General features: G+C 46.2%; 1 protein-coding gene across 7 annotated transcripts in view; it reads right to left on the reverse strand.

Annotated features, from left to right (window-relative positions):
• Positions 1 to 13,628, reverse strand: part of RESF1 (retroelement silencing factor 1) — a 28,172-nt gene extending 14,544 nt beyond the window's left edge. For 2 of the 7 annotated variants that reach the window (XM_035126588.2, XM_035126584.2), the window contains exons 1-2: positions 13,232 to 13,537; positions 12,645 to 12,842 (exon numbers count right to left, since the gene is read on the reverse strand). The gene's annotated coding sequence lies outside the window, so the exon portion shown is untranslated. The other 5 variants (XM_060279956.1, XM_035126585.2, XM_035126587.2 and 2 more) reach the window with 5 other exon arrangements.
• Between the last annotated feature and the right edge of the window lie 9,177 nt (positions 13,629 to 22,805).

Genomic DNA, 22,805 nt, shown 5'->3' on the forward strand with positions numbered 1-22,805 from the left:
CCTAGGGCTTGCTGATCAGAAGGTCAGCGGTTCAAATCCCTGTGACGGGGTGAGCTCCCTTTGCTTGGTCCCAGCTCCTGCCAACCTAGCAGTTCGAAAGCACGTCAAAATGCAAGTAGGGAACCGCTACAGCGGGAAGGTAAACGGTGTTTCCATGTGCTGCTCTGGTTTGCCAGAAGCGGCTTTGTCATGCTGGCCACATGTCCTGGAAGCTATACGCTGGCTCCCTCGGCCAATAATGCGAGATGAGCGCGCAACCCCAGAGTCGGTCACGACTGGACCTAATGGTCAGGGGTCCCTTTACCTTTATATGAATATGTAATGCCTAATGCTGCCTGGAAAGGGTATATAAATCCAGAGCACTGATGCCCCATGCTCAGCCTTTGCGATATTATTCCGCTGTGCCTACTGCTGTGAGCAATAAACTTACTTTCTATTTCTCCAATGACTGTGTCTGTGATCCTTGAGAAACCTTCCTGCCATAGGCCTCGGGGCCTGAGCCTACACTGCAGCTGTAATAATGTGAAACCAAGATTGAATTATTGTCTCTTCTAATTGGGTTTTGTTGCTGTGTAGCTTCTGACATAACAAGTTTCTTTAGTCGGATCTATAGATTTTTAATTGGGTTAGGGTCTGGGCTATGTATATTTGGGCTTACATTCCCATTAATGACACAAATTCTGCCCACACATTTTGCTGTCATACAATCCCAGATCATAACACTAACCAGGTGTTTCACGGTAGGTGTAATAAAAGTAGGATGTAAATCTTCTCAGATTCTTCTCACATATTTCATGCCATCACTACCAAGCAAGGAGATTTTGGTCTCATCACTCAAAATAACTGTCCCATTGTTCCACTGTCCAATTAACATGGGTTTTAGCTCAGTTTAATCTTTTCAAACAGATATAAATGGCTTTTCCTTGGAATTTAGACCATATTCCTGCAGCCTGCGCCGAATAGTCCTTGCACTCAACTTCACATTACACTGTGCCGTGTCATCTTGAATACATCCAGATTATTTTCTTCTGTCACATAGGCACTGTCTCTTAATTCTTCTCTCATCACTTGCTGTTGTGCACCTTTTCTTGCCTTTATCAGTCTGATTTTTAGTGACTGAGACTCCAAATACAGGTAAAACTCAAAAAAGTAGAATATTGTCAAAAAGTTCATTATTTCAGTAATGCAACTTAAAAGGTGAAACCAATATAGGAGATAAGACTCATGACACGCAAAGCGATATATGTCAAGCCTTTATTTGTTGTAATTGTGATGATTATGGCGTATAGCTGAAGAAAACCCCAAATTCAGAATCTCAGAAAATTAGAATAGTTTACTGCTACTCAATCCATAACACCTGCAAAGGGTTCCTGAGCCTTTAAATGGTCTCTTAGTCTGCTTCAGTAGGAATCACAATCATGGGAAAGACTGCTGACCTGACAATTGTGCAGAAAGCAATCATTGAGATCCCCAATAAGGAGGGAAAGCCTCAAAAGAAGTTGGATGTTCCCAAAGTGCTGTATCAAAGCACATTAATGGAAAGTTATGTGGGAGGGGAAAGTGTGAAAGAAAAAGGCGCACAAACAGCAGGGATGGCCGCAGCCTGCAGAGGATTGTCAGGAAAAGACCATTCAAACGTGTTGGGGACTTTCACGAGGAGTGGACTGAGGCTGATTTTCTCCAATCCTCTGGCCATTGCTGAGTTTTCCAAACTTGCTGGCATATTGGGTGTAGCACCTTAACAGCATCATCTTTTAAAATTTTAAATAGTTCAGCTGGAATATCATCACTTCCACTGGCCTTGTTATTAGCAGTGCTTTCTAAGGCCCATTTGACTTCACTCTCCAAGATGTCTGGCTCAAGGTCAGCAACCACACTACCTGGGGTGTACGAAACCTCCATGTCTTTCTTACAGAAAGAACTGCTTTACATTATTTACACAGAGGCTGATTACTTTCTGGCTGCTGATCAAACTCTGCTGGTTTGGACCAAGAAGGAAGTTTTCTGAAACTTTGGAAGCAGGAATACGCACGGAAGTGTACCGAGGATTCCAACGCAAGAAAGTAATGCTGTGGGCAGACAGGTTTCTTTGCCTCCTACCCCAGCTCCTGCGTCGTATCTTTTTCAAGATACACCATAAAAGGGACTTAGACTATGTTACCTTCGCTACTTATGTGCAAGTTAGTGAGAATTTACAATGTTTTTACTTTCGTATTTGTAACCTTTTGATGAGAACTGTATCTTGTAGCTTGCTACTTATTTCTTGTTCCTTAATAAATTCTAAAAAGGGTTTTGAATATTTTCGACTCCAAAGCTAATTCTGGTACCTGGCTGCTCGTCCCTACCAATAGTTTTTTGTCTGCGTTACTTTCGTGTAGCACAGTGGTGGCAAGGTTAAGTTTTGTATAAAAACCGGGATTAGGCGAGAGGGTACCTCGGTTTGCCCTTGCAGAATCCAGTGGCTCCTTGGAGGAGGCTGGTGTGGAGGAAGACCAAGGGGGTGTCTCTTACCCAATCCCTAAGATCTTAACGATCACTACAGTACTATTGTATCAGTTTAAATTAGCACATTTTCTCTAAAAATTAATCAGTAGCATAGATATCAAAGGTAAGGTACGAGAATGTTCCCTAAAAAATTGATTACAGTGGAACCTCGGTTTACGAACACAATTGGTTCCAGAAGTCTGTTCATAAACCGAAGTGTTCGTAAACCGAAGTGAACTTTCCCATTGAAAGTAATGGGAAGTTGATTAATCCGTTCTAGACGAGGAAAAACACCCCCTAGAACGGATTAACCGCTTTGCTCCGATGCCTTCGCGGAGGCTGGGGAGCGTTTCCGCGACTGGGCTGCAGCCGCGAAAGCGGTCCCCGGCCTCCGCAAAGGCATCTGAGTGAAGTCCCGGCTCCGATGCCTTCCGGAGGCCGGGGAGCGTTTCCGCGACTGGGCTGTGCAGCCGCGAAAGCAGTCCCCGGCTACCGGAAGCCGGGGACCGCTTTCGCGGCTGCACAGCCCAGTCGCGGAAACGCTCCCCGGCCTCTGGAAGGCATCGGAGCGAAGTCCCGGCGCGAAGTCCCGAAGGCTGGGGAGCGTCGCGAAAGTGCTCCCCGGCCTCCGCAAAGACATCGGAGCGAAGTCGCTCCGATGCCTTTGCGGAGGCCGGGGAGCGTTTCCGCGACTGGGCTGTGCAGCCGCGAAAGCAGTCCCCGGCTTCCGGTTGCCGGGGACCGCTTTCGCGGCTGCACAGCCCAGTCGCGGAAACGCTCCCCGGCCTCCGGAAGGCATCAGAGCCGGGACTTCGCTCCGATGCCTTTGCGGAGGCCGGGGAGAGTCGCGAAAGTGTTCCCCGGCCTCCGCAAAGGCATCGTAGCGAAGCCGCTCCGATGCCTTCCGGAGGCCGGGGAGCGTTTCCGCGACTGGGCTGTGCAGCCGCGAAAGCGGTCCCCGGCTTCCGGTAGCCGGGGACTGCTTTCGCGGCTGCACAGCCCAGTCGCGGAAACGCTCCCCGGCCTCCGGAAGGCATCAGAGCCGGGACTTCGCTACGATGCCTTTGCGGAGGCTTGGGAGCCGCGAAAGCAGTCCCCAGCCTCTGCAAAGGCATCGGAGCGAAGTCCCGGCTCCGATGCCTTCCGGAGGCTGGGGCTTTGCTCTGATGCCTTTGCGGAGGCCGGGGACCGCTTTCGCGGCTCCCAAGCCTCCGCAAAGGCATCGTAGTGAAGTCCCGGCTTCGATGCCTTCCGGAGGCCGGGGAGCGTTTCCGCGACTGGGCTGTGCAGCCGCGAAAGCAGTCCCCGGCTACCGGAAGCCGGGGACCGCTTTCGCGGCTGCACAGCCCAGTCGCGGAAACGCTCCCCGGCCTCCGGAAGGCATCGGAGCGAAGTCCCGGCGCGAAGTCCCGAAGGCTGGGGAGCGTCGCGAAAGTGCTCCCCGGCCTCCGCAAAGACATCCCCAGCCTCCGCAAAGGCATCAGAGCGAAGCCCAGCCTCCCCGAAGGTATCCGGCGCTCCGATGCCTTTGGGGAGGTTTGGCCTTCGCTCCGATGCCTTCGGGGAGGCCGGGCCTTCGCTGCGGGCCTCCAGGAGGCATCGGAGCGAAGGCCCGGCCTCCCCGAAGGCATCGGACACTCAGTAGACCTCCGGCACCTCGGTTTACTAACTTCTGGGTTAGGATAGTTCGTAAACCGAAAGTTCGTAAACCGAGGTGTTCGTAAACCGAGGTACCACTGTACATTACTAAACAAGAAAAAGGAAAGCCAGTGTAACACTTTAAAAGATATGCAAATATAAATCACCGTTGAATCTGATTGTTAATTTTCTTTTATAAACCAAGCCAAACCAGAAAGAACAAATAAAATGTAACAGAACAAAAATTATTAAATTTAATTTTTTTTCAATGAAAAGTTGCATTTTGGCAATCTATGGCAATAGAGATGCCTTTTGTATTAGAAGAACATCGTCAGCTGTGCTGAACACACTTTCAGACGGCACACTTGTTCCTGGGATAGCCACAAACTTCTTTGCAAGCAGCTTCAAGGGTGCCTCATGTGCCTTCCACATCAGAGGGTATTCATCAATGTTCGCTCTTAGCATAGCCATACAGGAGAAAATGGGGAGCATAACAGGGCGGGGGACACACAGATGCTGCTGTTGCTGTTTAGTCATTTAGTCGTGTCCGACTCTTCGTGACCCCATGGACCATAGCATGCCAGGCACTCCTGTCTTCTACTGCCTCCTGCAGCTTGGTCAAACTCATGTTTGTAGCTTCGAGAACACTGTCCAACCATCTCGTCCTCTGTCGTCCCCTTCTCCTTGTGCCCTCAATCTTTCCCAACATCAGGGTCTTTCCCAGGGTGTCTTCTCTTCTCATGAGGTGACCAAAGTATTGGAGCCTCAGCTTCACGATCTGTCCTTCCAGTGAGCACTCAGGGCTGATCTCCTTCAGAATGGATAGGTTTGATATTCTTGCAGTCCATGGGACTCTCAAGAGTCTCCTCCAGCACCAAAATTCAAAAGCATCAATTCTTCGGCGACCACCCTTCTTTATGGTCCAGCTCTCACTTCCATACATCACTACTGGGAAAACCATAGCTTTAACTATACGGACCTTTGTCGGCAAGGTGATGTCTCTGCTTTTTAAGATGCTGTCTAGGTTTGTCATTGCTTTTCTCCCAAGAAGCAGGTGTCTTTTAATTTCGTGACTGCTGTCACCATCTGCAGTGATCAAGGAGCCCAAGAAAGTAAAATCTCTCACTGCCTCCATTTCTTCCCCTTCTATTTGCCAGGAGGTGATGGGACCAGTGGCCATGATATTTGTTTTTTTTTGATGTTGAGCTTCAGACCATATTTTGCACTCTCCTCTTTCACCCTCATTAAAAGGTTCTTTAATTCCTCCTCGCTTTCTGCCATCAAGGTTGTGTCATCAGCATATCTGAGGTTGCTGATATTTCTTCCGGCAATCTTAATTCCGGCTTGGGATTCATCCAGTCCAGCCTTTCACGTTGAATTCTGCATATAAGTTAAATAAGCAGGGAGACAATATACAAGCTTGTCATACTCCTTTCCCAATTTTGGACCAGTCAGTTGTTCCATATCCAGTTCTAACTGTAGCTTCTTGTCCCACATAGAGGTTTCTCAGGAGACAGATGAGGTGATTAGGCACTCCCATTTCTTTAATAACTTTCCATAGTTTGCTGTGGTCGACACAGTCAAAGGCTTTTGCATAGTCAATGAAGCAGAAGTAGACGTTTTTCTGGAACTCTCTAGCTTTCTCCATAATCCAGCGCACGTTTGCTATTTAGTCTCTGGTTCCTCTGCCCCTTCGAAATCCAGCTTGCACTTCTGGGAGTTCTCGATCCACATACTGCCTAAGCCTGCCTTTTAGAATTTTAAGCATAACCTTGCTAGCGTGTGAAATGAGCACAATTGTGCGGTAGTTGGAGCATTCTTTGGCACGGCCCGTCTTTGGGATTGGGATGTAGACTGATCTTCTCCAATCCTCTGACCATTGCTGAGTTTTCCAAACTTGCTGGCATATTGGGTGTAGCACCTTAACAGCATCATCTTTTAAAATGTTAAATAGTTCAGCTGGAATACCATCACTTCCACTGGCCTTGTTATTAGCAGTGCTTTCTAAGGCCCATTTGACTTCACTCTCCAAGATGTCTGGCTCAAGGTCAGCAACCACACTACCTGGGGTGTACGTGCGGATGGATGGATGGGGATGAGGAAGGAGGACACTTGCGGCGAAAGGTAGAAAGTGCCCCCCTTTTCAAGCGGCGGGATACACTTGCTGGTGTTGCAAATGTAGCATTTGTGGAGGGAGCTAGAGGTGGCTGGGTGTTTTTTTTGCTTGCTTTTTGTGTGTGTGTCATGGAGGAAAGTTGGTTGGCAGTGGTGCTGAGCAGATGATGCTGCTGAGTTGGGACAGCTTCTCTCTCTTTCCCATCCCCCGCTCCTCCCTGCCTCCCACTCTCGGCTCCCCCCACTGCTCCTTCCATGTTGCAAACTGTACCAACCAGCAACACCCATTGCAGCCTGTTGCAGGACCTGATGCTCATCCATATTAAAAGGTGTGAGCTCAGGAATTCATTCAGATAATCTCTCTCCCTCCCCCTCCTACTGCAAAGTTTATTGCAAAGTTTATTTTTAACCAACGATTTGGATGAGAAGAAGCATCTTTTAACCCAATTGGCCTCCACTCCCTGCAACTACATCCTCCTCCAGCTAAAACTAAACTAAAAACCCCAACGATCTCCCCAGGAAGAGTGCAGTTCGGGTATTGCTCTGAAGCCCCTGCCGAATTTGGGACTGCCCATTGGGACCTGGGCTCTTCGTTCTCTCTCCTAGCCAGGCAAAGGAGCACAAACGTGCTGAGCTAAGAGAAACTGCTCTCCCCTCCTCTTTTATAACCCATCAAGGATGCATTGCAGAGCACTGGGAGAGGAGGGAGAGACAGATAGTGTTAACAAAAAGGTAAGAAGGCGGGGGGAGAGCCGGAGGGGGGGGGAGCCAGAGCAAACTTATCAACCGACAGGACAAAGTTCAATCCACCTCCACCATCAACAAGCGGCAACAGCGGCTCCTCCCTCTGCGAGAAAGTTTTCACAGCATCTCCAGCCTCTTCTGTCACTGCTCTACTCTCCCCGGCAACAAGAAGCCTCTCTTTGCCTGTTGCACAACTGCAAGCTACCGTGTTTCTCCGAAAATAAGACACAGTCTTATATTTATTTTTCCTCAAAAAATACACACTATGGCATATTTTCAGGGGGTGTCTTATTTTTTTCCTCCTCCTCCTCCTGCCGCGGCCAGCATTGCTGTTGCGCCTATCACTATGTCTTATTTTTGGGGTATGGCTTATATTCCTTGAATGCTTAAACATCCTGCTATGGCTTATTTTATGACTACATCTTAAAATAGGGGAAACCAGGTAGAAAGCTGGAAGTTACTTTGGCCGAGGACAGAGGAGAGCAACCACGTTTTCCATGGCTGCTCTTCACTCACATACACACACACCCTTCTCCCTCTCCTCTCTCTCTCAGTTAAATAAAGGCAACAGCAAGCGGGCCCAACGGCAGGGAAAAGTTTGAACAAGGGCAGAAAAACATTTGATCAAGTTGCAAAGAGGGGCAAGAATCTCTCTTTTTCCTTTTTTTGCAAACTGGCTCCATGTTTGCATGGGTGTGGGGAGGTCATAAAAGATCGGGTGGGTTTTTATTTTTTCCTCTCCCCCTCTTTCTTTTCCCTTTTTAAGTTCCCAAACATCTCTCTTTCTGATGTTTGCATCCACAATCTTTTAAGAAAAAAAAAGGGGGCGGAGAGGGTGGCGGAGCAGGGAAATGCATCTTTCGACCAGGGGGGGGGGGAAGAGAAACAAACCTTTTCCCCGCTGCTTCTTAGCAACGATTAAGGTCGCAGTTTCCTAAGAGACGCGACATATTTTCCTAGGTTCGGACACATGCGGCGCTCCTTCCTGTACTCGTGACAATGCGTGTGTGCGTTTCCTCCTTTAATCCATTTAGCCCCAGGCTAAATTTTGGGAAAGGGAGGGAGCGCCGGAGGGAGCTTTGCACCATGGCGCTGGATGTGCTTAAGATGGCCCTGGCAACAGGTCTTGATGCAGAAGCTCTGCTCTTCGTTCCACGGAGCAGCATAAAATGCAGGGAGAAGACAGGAGATGGGGCCAGGTGCTCCTAGGGAAAAGCAAATGAAAATGAGCCCGCGATCGACGGCGAGCCTCCTAGGGATCAGCCAGTCGATCGTGATTGACCTGTTGGCCAGCCCTAAAGCATGGGTATGCAATCTAAGGCCCGGGGGCCGGATCCGGCACAATCGCCTTCTAAATCCAGCCCGCAGACGGCCCAGGAATCTCCTTAACACATTGTCTATCCTTAAAATATACTTTGAAGCTTCAAACTACATACATTTCAGAAATCCTTGAATATCAGCCAGGGACGAAAAATGGCACCCAGACTTTTGGAGGCGCTCTCAAATGGAGAATATTTAGGCACAAAATGCACCTGGTGCCATGCTAATGCCAAATCCTGGCAAGGGAGAAGTTTCCCAAAGCTGTTTGGCAATATTGTATCTGCTTGGTGAAATTGGAATCAGCCTGCTGTAGCAACTTGTAGCGATTTGCTGCTACTGAAGGACTGTGACTGCTAACCATTTTTCAGAGAGCTTGGAGATACCAGAGTATGCTGCAGCGATTTCTTGCCACTGTGGGAGGCAGGGAAGAGCGGTCTGAGGTGGAGTTGGAAAGGGCTGCACACACAGAAGGAAGCGTTGGCTTCCCTGTTTTTCCAACATTGTGCTTTTTGTATACCACACAAACATTTGCGATAAATTGCAATGTCAACAGTTATCACGATTTGATGTAAAACCCAGTATCAAACGATATATTGATTTATAGCACAGTCTTAGTGTTGCTTTGCAGTGAAAACTAGTCAGGGTTTTAGTTTTAGTTTACTTAGTTGCATTTTAAAAGAGCTGTAAAATGGCAATGTGCTGCAAACAAAAAGTAGGAAAATACTTTTTGTTTTGGAAGTACAACTATATATTGCTTCAGAATGGGACATGCTGTTTCCCTCCACACAAAAAGGCTACAGCATCCAACAAAGAACCAATATTGGATTCTAAGAGTGATGGACATAACCCAAATTTATTTTCTGTACTGTATATCTGATTGTCATCACCAGATGGCGGCACACAAACTGTTTTGCAGACTTTATTCTCCAAACAGATAGCATACCAGAGTCAAACAGCAGGCCCAGGAGTTTTTGTTCCCTCAGGGAGTCCAAGCCAGCAAAATACTCATAGCAGCTGGGGGGGGGGGGAGAGAGAATCCAGCAACCAGCCAACCAAGTAACATGTTCATGTTCAACACGGCTCAATTAACAACAGCTGCTCTGCTGAACAATCAATTACTGATATCCCTTTTTTTCTTAGATGAAATTTCTGGATGCTAGAATTTCATCTTAAGTAGGCCACAAAGACAATATATTTACTATAACATGCTTATCTCTCAATACTAAAACCAGTTCTACACAGAAATGGCAACAGCATAAATAAGTTACAAAATAGTAACATGTATAATATGTAACACCAAATAAAACACAGAGATTAAAATAGCTCTAATCTTCATGATCCACATTGTTCATCTAGAACCTATCAGCAACAAGTTAGCAAACTTAATTTAAGCAACTGTATAAAAATCAAAATCCTGGAGTGTAAGTCTCCACCATAAAAGCTTTGGAGTTCCTTTACTCTATCTAGCCAACATCAGATTTAACTTGCGGCATTAAGCCAATAATATCCCAGAGGAAACTGACTAGTGTTTTCACAGAACTAGTGTTTTCACAGGACTTTACAAATAAATAATAAATAAATAAAATCCTACCTGTTCACAAACTTCATCAGATTGATTTACTATCTACTGAAAGACTCATTAACTGACTAGGTTATTTACAGAAAATTAACTCTTCAGAGTCAGAACACAGCTCTTTTTGCTGTCAAACCAAATATTGTCTAAAGGCGAGATCACTGCCTATCAGGCAAGATGTAAAAGCATCATCTTCATGTATCAAAACAGGTAAGCACCATATAAAATCTTTATATTCACAATCCACCAGAGCCAGATTAGTTTTTTAAAACCTTGCGACTGAAAATCTCCACTTGGTCCCAAGTGGGTGTTCCCGAGTCTCAAAAAGGTGACTGGCACCTGGTTACTGGTAGTTTTGAACACTGCTCCTGTGGTCTTTACGACTGCCACCACGTGGTTTGTTTTCCTGGCTGCCTCGAATAGAACAGTCCTTTATCCTACAAACTTGCTTACAAACCCAGGCAACTCATTATACTGGGAAAGGTGGGAAGTCAATTAGGAATGGGGTGGAAGTCAAGGCATCAGAACAAAATTAAACCAGAATTAAAGTAATTGTAATAATATTTTGCGAAGGGCGGGGAGAGAGAACAAATTTTAAAGTAGTTTTACTAGGCTCTTAACCAATCAGAAGGACAGTTGAACACACAAAAACAAATACATTTAAAAACAAGAGTAAGACTACATTTAAGAACAAGACTAAAAACTTAACAAGTGGAAACCTGTAGCAAAGCCTGTCACAACAACAAAATATCAACTGCTTCTGGAAAGTGCAGATAGTGCGGACTCCTGTCATATCTCAACAGAACGTTATTCCACTTCACAGGTTCAGCCACACTAAAAGCACCATGGGCCTCTGGAACTTGAAGAAATACTCCTGCAGATCACAGGGATTTGCTGGGTATATAAGAGATGAGACTGTCAAGTAATAACAATAATAATAATAATAATTTATTATTTATACCCCGCCCATCTGGCCGGGTTCATTTTCCCTCCTTTTCCTTAACTGGTCCATCGTACTTTCTATAATACTCAATAACTCAATATAGTTTACTGTAGTTTGTAATTTTTGATTATTTTTAATTGTTTTTATACTCTGAAATGTAGATTGCTTTTTCTGAAGAGATGATCTAGGTCAGGCACCCCCAACCTGCAGCCCTCCAGATGTTTTGGCCTACTACTCCCATGAACCCTAGCTAACAGAACCAGTGGTCAAGGATGATGGGAATTGCAGTCCAAAACATCTGGAGGGCCAAAGGTTGAGGGTGCCTGATCTAGGCATATTGGAGCAACTTAACCTAAAAAGCCACACTAGATTAAATTTAATATGAAATATTATCAGTCAGATAATTCTAATATAAGAGACAGCGTTCTTTTTCCACACTGAATTCTGTTCCGTCTCTGCATCCTATTTTACTCTTCTGTGCACCACTTTTAAGTGCATAATTCCGTGACTTACATGGTCAACCTAGGTGCTGCAAACAAAAAACTTCAAGGATCATTCCAACACTGCTAGGACACTTTAGGACAGTTCCTGTTTGGAACAAGCTGACAAACATTTAATATTCTTCAGTCAGTAAGAAACACTGACTTGCTGAAGCAACTTTTGAAAAATAACTTTAGTGCTTCTAGCTGTTGAGACACTTCATAAATTATAACAGGGAAGATGGAATAGGTTCTCAAAAAATAGCTCTTTGGCATTCCTATTAATGAAGGTACAATTGTAACAAGCAGCTGAGTATACCAATCCGATACACACCAGGGAGCCAGTCCCTTTAAATCTGTGCAACCTAAGTTTCAAACAAACATGACTAGGAATGAGATGAAGATACACAAGTAGAAAACAGATTGTATTTATTTCAAGGTCAATTCAGAGTTTTTCACTTTTATCCACTGAATTTCCCAGTACTGTACTGTTTTTAAGAATATGTACTCTTAAAACAGAATACATATATACATAGAAACAATTACTCAAGGTGAATTTGTTCTGGTGCCGGGAGTCAGCTAAACATAACTACTGTAATCTTTGAAAAACAGCAAGATTCAATCCTAACCTGATCTTTTTAAATACATATTTAACTTTTTACCAAAAAAATGTTCAAGTAACGGCTTTGCTTTTGATTCAGATAATATTTTACCACTGGGAAACAAAACATTGTGAAGATGATCACCCAGTCTCATCTGTGAGGGAGGAATGAAATAAAGTCTCTGTAGCAACATCACTACCAACTCAACACAAGCTAGGAAATTTCAAAGTTTCTTTTTCAAAAAGAACATCCCTACTTGGGGGGGGGGGACTAGCCAGGTTTTTTGCCCCGGGGTGAAGCCTCTAAAGGGGCACCATTGAGATTCCCAGCCTCTGTTTGTACACAAATGCGCATGAGGGTGCCAAACTGGGAATTTCACCCGGGTGCAATAAAACCTAATTTCTTTTTCTCTGTTTTTTTGTATTTTGTATTTTTTGTATTCTGTATTCTGCATGTTTCTGCTTTTGTGTCTTCGTTTGTTATAAAAATAATAAATATATTTGAGGGGGGGGAATGAAATAAAACCTAATTTCGCCCCTGCTGCAGGATCAGACCAAGGGCTTACCTAGACCAACATTCCCTCCCCCCCCCTCAGAGATCAACAACTTACCTCTGACCAGGCGGGAAACAAGTCCTCTCTCCACACTTTATGAACTCTTTAAATGGAAAAGGTAGATGGTGCGGTGCGGTGGGGGGACGGGACGGGACGGCGGACTATAAAAATGCAAAATAAACATGACACTTACGGCGGGCCCATTTATCCTCGCCAAGTTTGGAGCTGTTTCGACATCGTTTCCTTCCACGGGGCGCCAGCGGTCCTCGGGATCCTCGCGGGCAGAGGATTTTTCACTCCTTTCAAAGGAGCAGCGACGGAGCCAGCCGCCAGCCACTTCCTCGCCCAGGTTTGCGATGTCGGGAATCGAGCCTCTGCCTCTCTCTCCTTGCTGCGCGAAGGAGGCGGTCGTAGTGGGGAAGCAGGAAGAGGGAAAGGGAGAAAGCCATTAGGATTCGGTGTCACCTGACATCACAGGAGCGGGGGATAAGGAACACGGAGGGGAAACCGAAAGCTAAAAGAGCGCTGCTCTGCTTCGCCCGACCAGCGCGTGCGCAATTCTCGCCTCAGACGCCGCTGCGCTGGGAGGCTTGGGAAATAATCCACAGAGGCGGAAGGGAAGAGAGAGGAGGATACCTCAGCACCGCCGCCAACCCCCTCTGCAATTACTGCAGCTGTGTTAATTGGGACGGCGTTTTTACTCCCCCACCCCACCCGCTCGCCATTTTGAACCCACGCACGCCCTTCCCCTCCCAAGCCTTCCCGTCCCCACCCCCCTACCCGTTTTGTGTTTGTCTCTGCGCCGCCCGCGGGATAGCGATCCTCCCCGTGGCCGGAGAGAGAGAGAGGCCGGAGACGCCCCGATAGGCCTCAGGCGACAACTCTCCGGGAAGCAACGGGAGCGATTCTCCAAAAGCCCTTCCCGCCCCTCGCTCTCGAAGCAGCGGGAGAGGAAAAAGGCTCCTCAAAGTGCCAGCTTTTAAAAGGTGGATAAGCCTCGCCTCCGTGCAAAACGGAGTCGGGAGTCCCGAGTGAGATTCTGAGCAGCGCCTTCTAGTCTCTCCCTTTCTGAAAACACGCGGACACATTTACCTCAGCTCTGAATGAGGAGCATCGAGCGGCCGCTCCCCAAATCCACATGGCCCCGCCCACGAAAAGGGCGGGGGAGGCGGGATCAACTCGCCTTCCCCGAGGAGACAAAAGATTCCTGGAGTTCGCAGGCGTTTCTTGGGTCGGCGCCGACCTCTGCAGGCTGGGAACTGTAAGCGCCGCGCTCCCTGCGATTGCGAGACCTAAAAATGACCTCATGGTGTAACTGAATATATGTTTTTGTATGTATGTATGTATGTATGTACTGTATGTGAGGACTAAAAAATGATCTCATGGTATAATTGAAGATATATTCAGTACGGTATGAATGGATGTATGTCTGAAGTGTGAGTAGAACCAGATGCAGGTAGGTAGCCGGAAAAAAATCATTCCAGTAGCACCTTAGAGACCAACTAAGTTTGTCATTGGTATGAGCTTTCATGTGCATGCACTCTTCTTCAGATACACTGAAACAGAAGTCACCAGACCCGTAGTGAGAGGGTGAGGAGGGGTATTACTCAGAAGGGTGATGGGAATGGGTGATTTGGCTGGTAGGTGTGGTAAACATGTTGACGACTGTTAATGACTGCAATTGGTCTTACAGGAAAAAGCAATGGGTGAGATGGCTAAAACATTTTTACCCTCTCACTATATATAAGGGTCTGGTGACTTCTATTTCAGTGTATCTGAAGAAGTGTGCATGCACACGAAAGCTCATACCAATGACAAACTTAGTTGGTCTCTAAGGTGCTACTGGAAGGAATTTTAGAACCAGATGGTATATGACTCTGAAGACAAAAGATAAATAAATTATTGAATCAAAGATAAAGAACTATTAAACCAGCTTATGTTTCAGCCCTTGACTCTTCTCTCTGGCCAAGAGGCTTGGGGAGAAAGGAAAGCAGGCCATATACTTCTGCGGTGCTGCTTCTACGAGGAGGTGTGAGGCGAGCTTATCCACACTATACTGGCAGAGCTACCTGGACGCTCGGATAATTTCTATATAGAGTGGCTTCTTTCCGACGCTAACCCTAATGTGTCAGCGAAGGTTGCCAAATTCTGTGCTAGAGCCATAAAAATTCGGTCCAATCTAATTAGCAGTGTCCAAATATCCTCAGAACATCTTCAGGACTAGCTAAAGAGGATCCAGTGATATTAACTGCTGTAGTCTACCTCCCTAAGTAGTACCCTGTTTCTCATATTTTAAGACATACCCATAAAATAAGCCATAGCAGGATTTTTAAGCATTCAAGGAATATAAGACATACCCCGAAAATAAGACATAGTGATAGGTGCAGCAGCAATGCCGGCCGCGGCAGGAGGAGAAGGAAAAAAATAAGACATCCCTTGAAAATAAGCCATAGTGTGTTTTTTTGAGGAAAAAATAAATATAAGACATGTCTTATAATATGAGAAACACGGTAATACTCCTTTTAATTAGTTTTCTTTTAACCAATTGTTAAAACTTATACTTATTGTCTATTTTTAGATATTCTTGTCTTCTTTTATTGTTTTTATGTATTGCATATTTATGTGTGCTGGTCAAGAACCGTAATAATAAATCAAATCAAATCAAACCAGTTTATGGACTGGGCAAAACAGGAGATAAGCTGCCAGGATATTCTGGTAAAATTAGGTTGAACGAGGTAATGGTTAGGTGGATTTGTACCTGGCTAGCTGACTGACTTGTCTTTGTCCATGGAGTTTTCTTGACAGGGATACTGGAGTGGCTTGCCAGTTCCTGCTCCAGGTGGATCAAGTTTAGTCAAAACTCTCCACTATGACCTGTCCATCTTGGGTGGTCCTGCATCGCATAGCTCATAGCTTCTCTTCAAGCCCCTTCGCCATGATCCATGAAGTGATCCATGAAGGAGAGTGTTCTCGAAGCTACCAACATGAGTCTGACCAAACTTCAGGAGGCAGTGGAAGACAGGAGTGCCTGGTGTGCTCTGGTCTATGGGGATCACGAAGAGTAAAACATGACAACAACAAGCTGGCTGACTGAGGAGTTGTGTTTTAAAGTTGCGTTTTCACCAAAGTGCTGCAACGGTTAGATAACTGCAGGCAGCACAGACTTACTTACCGGTATATTTATATTTAGAACGGCTTGTGGTTAAGATGCTCATAAATGGGGCAGCTCGCAGATGAGAAACGGTTTATTTGTATGCATCAGCGAGTATAGAACTCACACTTGCTAGGGGTCAGGATGTGGTTTTCTTCTTTGGCAATCACTCGTAGCCGAGTAAGATTGTCTTCCATAAACCATGGTTTTAACAATGGGTCTGTAAGTGACTGTGGAGGCCAATTCTGGATCCACACGTCCTTCCACAGTGGGGCCATTGGTTTCCAGGCGGGAGTTGATCACAGTGTGGATTTGCCAAGCGTGTCTTCCTCTTAGCACGTTTCTCCCTTGCGTCCTGAGATCAAGTTTATTCAAACCCCATGACACAGTGGAGGCAGTGAGAGATTTTGCTTTCTTGGGTTCCATGATCACTGCAGATGGTGACAGCAGTCACGAAATTAAAAGACGCCTGCTTCTTGGGAGAAAAGCAATGACAACCCTAGACAGCATCTTAAAAAGCAAAGACATCACCTTGCCAACAAAGATCCGCATAGTTAAAGCTTTGGTTTCCCCAGTAGTGAAATATGGAAGTGAGAGCTGGACCATAAAGAAGGCTGATCGCCGAAGAATTGATGCTTTTGAATTATGGTGCTGGAGGAAACCCTTGGGAGTCCCATGGACTGCAAGATGTTAGGAAATTTTATAGGGGGGGGGGCACCCACACAAGGCTTCATTTGGAAATCAAGATTGGCACAAATGCCCTCAAGGGGACCCCGTCTGATCCTACAACACCACTCTAGTATCGCACCAACACGAACCCCTCGATCGAACCCCTCAAGATCAAGCCCTGTGTAATAAAGGCTCCCTTTCCTACCCTTTCTCTGTTGCCTGAGACTCTATGTAACCATATTTCTTTATGAATGAATACCATGTATCTTTATTTCTAAATTAAACCCCCTTTTGCTACTCTGGCCAAGTGCTCTCAGGGATGCAGGGAACAGCCATAATCCTTTAAGCGAGAGGTCACGTAGCCAGGGTGGTGCTCCTGCCATTCCCGACCCTCCAAAGCCAGAGGCAATACTCACACCTGGACCCATTGTTTTCCCCCGCCAGGTACTCAAGGATCCCCTCCCAGATACTTACTGGTACTTGCTTATCAATGTCCTGGGATTGTTACCTTATGTTAATCCTGTTTACCTCCTGTTTACCTGTATGCTAATGCCCCTTGCACCTTCCCCTTTTCTGACGTTTTACCCTGTCACAAGTGATGTATGTATGATGCTTTCAATGTGCATTATGGGATGGTGGTGGGAACTTTTAAAAGTTCTTGCAGCCCTGTTAACAGTGTTCAGTCTGGCATTGAACCTGCTACCTTGCTGTTTGCTCCGGATCGTGGCTGGACTCCTTCCTTTTATACTCCGCAACGACCACAGGCCCTTGCCTGATGAGCTGGGTGGCTGAGCATTCTTGCACCCAGAATTTTGCCCTAACACAAGAAGATCAAACCTATCCATTCATAAGGAAATCAGCCCTGAGTGCTCACTGGAAGGACAGATCCTGAAGCTGAGGCTCCAATACTTTGGCCACCTCATGAGAAGAGAAGACTCCCTGGAAAAGACCCTGATGTTGGGAAAGATGGAGGGCACTAGGAGAAGGGGACGACAGAGGACGAGATGGCTGGACAGTGTTCTTGAAGTTACAAACATGAGTTTGACCAAACTGCGGGAGGCAGTGGAAGACAGGAGTGCCTGGTGTGCTATGGTCCATGGGGTCACAAAGAGTCGGACATGACTAAACGACTAAACTACAACAAATGGCATTAGCAAGCAAAATCAAAAATCCCCTTTTGGCAGGCCAAGCAAAACACTCTTGTTCCCAGACATCCTATCTATACCAGCCACAAAGAGAGTCAAGCAAGGATGCATTTTTGCTCCGGCACACTTTAACCTATACATAAACAACATGGTCCAGTGTCTAACATCTCCAGAGTTCCATGCCCCTAAACTGGCCTCAAAACCAATCTGTACTATTATATGCTGATGATGTGGTCCTCTTATCCCAAACAAAAGTAGGCCTAAAAAGACTGATAAGAGAATCTCAGTGTATTGCCAGAGAGAACACCTGGTCGTAATCTATCAGAAAATCATAGTTATTGTTTTCTCAAGAAAATATAGCCCCACAGTTGGCGTATGGACAATCAGCCAATCGAATAGGTCAAAGCTTTCAAATATTTGGGCCTTATCTTCCACATAACACCGGTCCTGAAAGACCTACCTACATTGGCTCCCAGTACGTTTCCGAGCACAATTCAAAGTGTTGGTGTTGACCTTTAAAGCCCTAAACGGCCTCGGTCCAGTATACCTGAAGGAGCGTCTCCACCCCCATCGTTCTGCCCGGACACTGAGGTCCAGCGCCGAGGGCCTTCTGGCGGTTCCTTCGCTACGAGAAGCCAAGTTACAGGGAACCAGGCAGAGGGCCTTCTCGGTAGTGGCACCCACCCTGTGGAATGCCCTCCCACTAGAGGTCAAAGAGAACAACAATTACCAGACCTTTAGAAGGCATCTCAAGGCAGCCCTGTTTAGGGAAGCTTTTAATGTTTGATGGATTTCTGTATTTTAGTGTTTTGTTGGAAGCCGCCCAGAGTGGCTGGGGGAACCCGGCCAGATGGGCGGGGTATAAATAATAAATTATTATTATTATTATTATTATTATTATTATTATTATTATTATTATTATTCAGTACAAGTACAGACTTGGTAAATAACTTTAAACTTCTGGCTCCACCTAAACTCAACCCACCCACTCCAGTTTACTATCCCTAGAACTTCAAGACTCCCATAAAAGTGCCTGGCTTAAAACCGTCTATCAAAAACTCCACTCTTGTGGCCTGCCTATCCCTGCAACACCTACTCACTATGGACCCTACCAAAGCAAACAGTCTAATTGGCCAACGTCTAAAAGATATCAAGCATCACCTGGCCACAATAAGGAAATTCTGCCCTTGGTATGTTCGTTTTCCACCTTTCCATTTTGATTCTCTGGCCCCATAACTACACAAACTTCTTATCCCAAAATACAGACGTGCTTTTACACTTGCAAGACTGGATGTTTCGCCATCTGCTGTATTTGAGGGTTGATTCCAAAAGATCCCACCTGAGAAACATCTTTGCCCCTGTGGAGACGGTAGCACCGAAACAGTGGCACACGCCCTCCTGTCCTGCACTCTCTACAAAGACCTGAGGAAGGAGATCATCACCCCACTCGTACTAACCATCCCAGGGCGCTCAACCACTGCCACAATGTCCTTTCTTCTATCAGATCAAAATGAGCAGATAACAGCAAAGCTTGCTAGGTTCATAGCAGGGGCAATCAGAATAAGGGCCTCTAACTGACTGCTGATTCAGGACTTTAAATTGTGCTCTTATATCAAATTTCCTTTTCTGTGTACACTGTAATGTTTTATTGTTGCTATGCCATTGGATAATGCGAATAAAGTTTTATCCATCCCAGACATCCTGTGTGGAAAGCACCCAACTTAGATATCCTTTTCTTGCAATACATCTTGGGACTCTGAGACATTATGACATGATGGATGTCTTCCATCATGCAAGTAGATAAATAGGTACCACGGCAAGTTGATAAATAGGTACCATGGCAAGTAGATAAATAGGTAAACGGCATTTCCGTGCGCTGCTCTGGTTCACCTGAAGCGGCTTAGTCATGCTGGGCACATGACCCAAAAGCTGTATGCCGGCTCCCTTGGCCAGTAAAGCAAGATGAGCGCCGCAACCCCAGAGCCATCAGCGACTGGACCCAACGGTCAGGGGTCCCTTTACCTTTACCCAGAAGGATTACAAGCTGCTGGAGGACAAGGACAATAGCCAGAGGAGTTGTGTGTGAGCTCAAAACAGGTGGTAGGTTAAGAAGCTGAGAAACAGAGACCTGTTTGATTTGTTCTGGAAAATGCTGTGACTGATGGAGAAGCAAGATCTTCTGGGAGTGTTAATGCGGTGAGCCCCTCCTTCTTAGTTCAGGTTATATATGTGTGTGTAAATAAACTACTGTATATATCCTAAAGACACTACAGTCTCAGCTGACCCTCATTCCAAGGAAACGGAACCCTAAGTAAGCATGTGGAACCCCTAGAATTTCTCAGCCCTTGGAGACTGGGTTGGCATGTGATAATATGAGCAATGTTCTTGCTGTTAAGGCTGCACTTTTGCATTCTTGTGAGGTCTTCTCAAGAAAGCCTTAGGAATCTAGAAAGCCCCAGTGGAGCTCCATTCCAGTCAAAACAGTAGGTTCATACCAAATTCTACGTGTAGGGAAGGTTAACAGCATTTCAAACCTAAAGCATCCCTTTGTCTCCAGTGATACCACTGCTTAGGCACATTCTAGACGAAAAGGTAAGAAACTCCTGGCTCTCCATTTATGACTGGTCTCCCATCAGCCCCTGCCAGCATAGTTCAAGGTCAGAGCTTAGTCAAGGAACATCTGGAGAGCTGAAGGTTCTGAGTGCATTAAATCTCTCTATCTGTAATTGCATAAATCAGCTTGGGTGGTTCTTGGGCTACATCTCCCATCATTCCTAGCTAGCATGACTAACGGTCAGGAATGATGGGAGTTATAGTCTTAACAACAGCTGTGGACCCAAGTTTGAGAAACACTGGATTAATCATTCTAAACATAAAACCTCATCAACCATATTCAATAAAGGAAGTGAAACCAATATCTCTATTTCCTGATAGAAATCCCTGTTATGAGTGCAACAATTTCCTGATTGGTCACTTACACCCCTGACTCATTAGTTTGATTTTATCATTAAACTAGTGTGGTTTCGGTTTGTGCTGAGATAGCATTATACTGATTATCTACTACCATAGATTTATAGTTAGGACTTACGTTTCCTAAACCAGCGTTTCTCAACCGCTGTTCCGCGGCACACTAGTGTGCCGCGAGACGCTGGTTGGTGTGCCGCGACGTGCGGTGACGAGAAGGGCGATTTGCTGCCTTGTCACGTGCCTGCCGGCCGCCATTACAGAACACTAACCCGCCGGAAAGGAAGCCGGCCGGGTCACGACGCGGGGCGAGCGCAGCTCTCAACAGCCACCACCACGGCCTCAGACGTGAGAGGCGGCCGGCGGGTGCTGCTGCTGCTGTTTGTCTCGCTCTCGCTCCTCTTGCTGACTCGATATGTGCATTCTTTCTTCACTTACGTACAAATGTAGCAAGCTGCGTGAAAAGGTAAAGGTAATTTCTTGCCCTGAAATTCGGCCCGGGAGGCACCACTTGCGGGGGGGGGGAGGGAATTTCAAGTGGATCTATAATGGTTAAATCCAAATAATCCAATTCCTAGAGAGGCTTAATAACGCTAGTGGGGCGGGCGGAAGGGGAGGTCAGTAATGGACTCATCTTCCTCGCTGGAGGGGGCAGAATGGCTCCTTTGCAGCTTTCAGTAGGGTGAGCAGATGACCACCAGGTTCAATAATAAAGGGACCTTGGGTGGGTGGAGGGTGTTGGAAAGGTGCAGAGGAGGAGAGACAAGGGGTGGTGGGGGGCTAGGGTGGGGGTGCAGGAGGGAAGCACCCCCTTTCTCCCCTAGATCCTCTCCCTTAAGGGAGCAAACCTTGCAATGCACGTGGGAAGGGCACGCAGAGCAGGTCAGAGGTCCTGGCACTGGAAGTGAAGGTAAAAGGACGGACTTCCTAACTGCAGTACATTGTTAAACTTAGGAACTCCCTCCCACAGGAGGCAGTGATGACCACCAACATCGGTGGGTTTCGTGGAGGAGAGGGCAACCTGCTGAGGGCTCTCCTCTGCCCTGCCACATTTGGAAGCAGCAGTGTTTCTGGATGCCAGGTGCCAGAAACTACAGGAGGGGAAAAGTGGTCTTGTGCCTGAATCCTGCTTGTGGGTTTCCCAATGGGGCCTCTGGATGGCCATTGTGAGGGCAGGATGCTGGACTAGGTGGGCCACTGGCCTGATCCAGCGGGCTCTTCTTAGGTTCTTATGAAAATGCCTTGTCTCCACTTGTTTAACCCCTGGTACCTAAATTATTGGGGATAGACTGCTGCTGTAAAAGGAGGCTCCCCACAGCTAGTGGCACAGACATTCCCCTCCCCTAGGCCAGCGTTTCTCAATTTTTTAAACTTTTTTAATGGTGGTGTGCCTCGTGATTTTTTTTCATGGAACAAGTGTGCCTTTGCCCAAAAAAGGTTGAAAAACACTGTCCTAAACCTACACTTACTTGTGTATGTTGTACTATTTTAAAGAGTCGGTCTCTGTTGTGTTTGTAGTGAAGTTAGGATTATTAGAATGTTCAAACTTTGGTTCATGTTCCAGTGTGGCCTGATGGGAAAGAAAATCCTTTGGCTTTCTGGGAAATTAGGTCCGATTCCTTTAAGTTGAGCCTGTCTCCCCCACTCTCTCTGTCTCTAAGGGTGTGATTTAATTGCCTCTGGCTGTAAGGAAAGGCCAAGATGATATCTGATTAACTCTGATTTACACACGAAAAGAGAAACCTGTGGCACCTGAGGAGGAGATGTGGAATGGGCTATAAAAGATCAAGTTAACTCCCTACTTAGAGTATCTGCTAAGTGTCAATTGACCAGTGGAAAAATAAGGAGTTCCTCTCATCTCTCAGGGTCAGGTCTTTTAGTCTAAAGTTAAACAATGTGCAGTTGGCCTGCTGATCATGAGTTATTGTGTGAATGCACAGGAAAGCTTATACCCAGAACAAACTTAGTTGGTCTCTAAGGTGATACTGGACAATTTTTTTATTTATTTTTCTTGATTGTGTCTTTCTTTGAGTTTTTATTCCCTCACCTGGGCAAATTCTTGCCACAACATGATTACATACAATTGCTTCCCATTGCTGGTACCCTGTGAGGGAGGGTCCGAATGGAATCTCTCTCTCCCAATAGCCCCCACTGTGGAGATGAGCCAAAAGTGCTGTGTAAGCCAATCTATGCCAGAAAATCAGTCACAAGAAAATGAGTTAACGGGTGTCTGTTTTTAAACTTGCACGCTTGCAGTTTCAGCAAGAAATCTGCACATGCTCGCAGTTTGGGGCAGAGAGGACGAAGGGGGGAGGCTAAATAAAGTTCCGTTTCTTTGCCTGCTGGAGTAAAGTTACGCTTTTCTGCCTGGTTGAGTAATATTGTAAAGCTCTTTGTTGCTCACTATAAGAACCCCCAAAACTGG

This window comes from Zootoca vivipara, chromosome 10 (assembly GCF_963506605.1).
Source record: "Zootoca vivipara chromosome 10, rZooViv1.1, whole genome shotgun sequence".
NCBI lineage: Eukaryota > Metazoa > Chordata > Lepidosauria > Squamata > Lacertidae > Zootoca > Zootoca vivipara.